The sequence below is a fragment of the Kogia breviceps genome, chromosome 3 (assembly GCF_026419965.1).
Source record: "Kogia breviceps isolate mKogBre1 chromosome 3, mKogBre1 haplotype 1, whole genome shotgun sequence".
NCBI classification, from domain to species: Eukaryota; Metazoa; Chordata; class Mammalia; order Artiodactyla; family Physeteridae; genus Kogia; species Kogia breviceps.
This window is the reverse complement of record NC_081312.1, coordinates 31,878,104-31,881,104: the sequence shown is the minus strand read 5'-3', so window position 1 is coordinate 31,881,104 and position 3,001 is coordinate 31,878,104.

Genomic DNA, 3,001 nt, shown 5'->3' with positions numbered 1-3,001 from the left:
GATTACTTCATGAATCATCTGGTTTCATAATTGACATCTAGTATATAATTTAATTCACTAAAAATCTTAAAATTTTGGAAGAGCATGATTCCAGACGCATTTTACAGGTGCACAAACTGAGGCTCAGAAAGGTTAAGAAGCTTGCACAATAGTTCACATTTGTACTCTTTGTGAACTAGTACAAATGCCCCAACTTGAACTAAACTTCCTATAACATTTGACAATACTGATTATCTCCTTCTTGAAATTCTCTCCTCCCATGGCTTCCATGAATGTTTGGCTCCCATGGATCTTCTCCAACTTTGAGACTTCTTTTTGTCTTCTTCAGCCTTACAAACCTTCAACTGGGGTCTTTTGCTCTCTTCCATTTTTTAAATTTGTCCCAGTGACTCTCAGACTCTAGTGTGCACAGGACCCCCTGGAGACTTTATCAAAACACAGATTGCTCTGTCCCATCCCCAAGGTTTCTGATTCAGTAGATCTGGAATGGGACCTGAAAAACTGGATTTTCTGACAAGCATCCAGACGCTGCTGCTGCTGGTGGTGGTCCAGGGACTACACTGAGAACTATTGCTCTATCCTCTTTTGCTGGGTAAACTCAACTTTCACCTTGGCTTCAAATTTTATCACAGTGTGGGTGACTTCTGGTACATTTCCAGTAACCTAAATGGTTTTCTAACACCTCAAAGTCAACATTCCACAAAGATCTCCTTTTGGAGGGGGTAAGCAGTCTTTCCCTCCATTCTATCTAATTTCTGTGGCTAGAACCAGAGAACTGACTACTCAGTTTCCAATTCAGTCTAATTTTAAACCACTTAAATTAGTACTTTACATTATTGAACTAGGAAATTCACTGTTTTGCCCTTTACTGCATATTTCTCCTATGATAGTGATCATTAACATCTAGTTTTAGAATAATTCATGTTTTGTCTTATTATTTTTTTTAATATTTAAATATTTATTTATTTATTTATCTGTGCTGGGTCTTAGTTGCAGCATGCAAGATATGCGTTGTGGCGTGCAGGGCTCTTAGTTGCGGCATGCAGGATCTAGTTCCCTTATCAAGGATTGAACCCAGGCCCCCTGCATTGGGAGCGCTGAGTCTTAACCCCTAGACCACCAGGGAAGTACCATATCTTACTTTTTATAGAGTATAGGCTTTGTGATGAATGGGACTGTGTCTAATACATTTCTGTCCTCCATGACTTTTTTCATAGTCCTAAACCATAATTCATAATTTTTGGAAAAACAAATGAAATGGCAACTGAAAAGGTGGCAAGAGTTTCCCATACCATGCTATACAGTGAAGAATCCCCCATTACTGATTCCTAAACCAAACAAAAATCTGCTCCATAACTTTGCAGAGACACACCCCCATAGCAGGGGTCCAGTGTGCCCATGGACCCAGGAACCCCTTCCAGGTAGCTAAAGTAGTAACAGTCTCGGGGGATAAAAGGGTAGTCCTCCTGCATGGTGCCTTGCTCGTTATCGGTGATAACAGGAAAATGTGTGGGCAGCAAGCTCTTCTTGACTCTCATGTGAAGCACGTGTCTTTGGCCACTGAAGCGAACCTTGTAGGAGAGCTGGCCTTGTGTTGCGGCTCCACGTACTCTGTGGGACACCTTCCTGGGGATCACAATTTCAGAGGAAGTGAAGCGCCAACCTGGGGGGTCATGGGAGCAGCAGGTCAGAAACAGGAGTAGCCAGAGCAGAGGCAGCCAGAGATCACCTGCCAGGTGGGCCTGGGCCCAGGCGGGCCCCATGTGTGAGGAAGCCTGGGACCAAAGAAATGCACTCCAGCGGGAGGCAGGCAAGACTATCCCTGGAACAGCAACTCCTGAACGGCAGTCCAGTCCTGAGGAGAGCAGAGAGAGGCTGGAGGCTGGGCATCCCCAGAGAGGTAGAGGAGGGAGGGGGAAGCCCTTACATAACAATGGTGTATTCATGAGGGGGAGGGGCTGTGCTAAGAGATCCCGGGGATCCTGGCACAGGGCTCTTAGAGAGGAGGAAACATGGGAGAAATTAGGAAAAATGGAGCGTACATCTTGGGCTGAGTGGTCCCACGGTCTCTTGGAGAAGTCACAGGGGAAGAATCAGTGGGTGTGGTGTAATTTTAAGACAGTGATTGACATTTTTTTCCTGAAACCAAAATGAGACAAGGCTTCAATTTGTAATTAAGAAATTACAAAATGGAGAGGAGAATGGTAGCTTCTTTTTGTAAGAATTTTGAGGAGAGAATCAGATTCTCTCATACTTTATAAAAATGGAATGTGTTGGGGGTGATTAATGGAATAAAAGAATAAATAGTGTCATGAGTAGAAAAGGTAGGGTGGATAATAATAGTTTCTAATAAAGTTAAACTTATACTTGCCCTACGTCTCAGTGATTGCAGCCATGGGACGTTCCCCACAGCGATTTGTATGTGGATATTCATAGCAGCATTATTCACAAGTTTATTCCACGGACTGGAAACAACCAACCAGTACTGAATAGATGAATGGCAAACAAACTGGCATATTCATTCTGAACAAGTTTCCTACATGTGTAAGAAAATGGATGTATCTATCTCATAGATATTATGATGATAGAAAGAAATCAGATTTCATACAGGTCTTCATTTGTATGAAGTTCTGGAACAGTCCAGAAAATAATATAGGAGAACAGAATTTAAATCACTGTTTTCCTGATGTGAGCGAATGGAGGGATGGAGGGATCTTTCTGGAGTAATGGGAAACTTCTGAACCTTGATTGGGGTGTGCTCAAGATGAAAGTTTGAAATCCTAACCCCCAAGGTGGTGGTATTAGCAGGTGGGGTCTTTGGAAGGTGATTAGTGCTTTTATAGAAGAGGCCTCAGAGAGATCCTTCACCCCTTCTGCCATGTGTGGTTACAGTGAGAAGGTGTCATCTATGAGACAGGAAGTGGTTCTCACCAGACACTAAATCTGCTGGTGCCTTGATCTTGGACTTACTAGCCTTCAGAACTGTGAGAAATTAAGTATT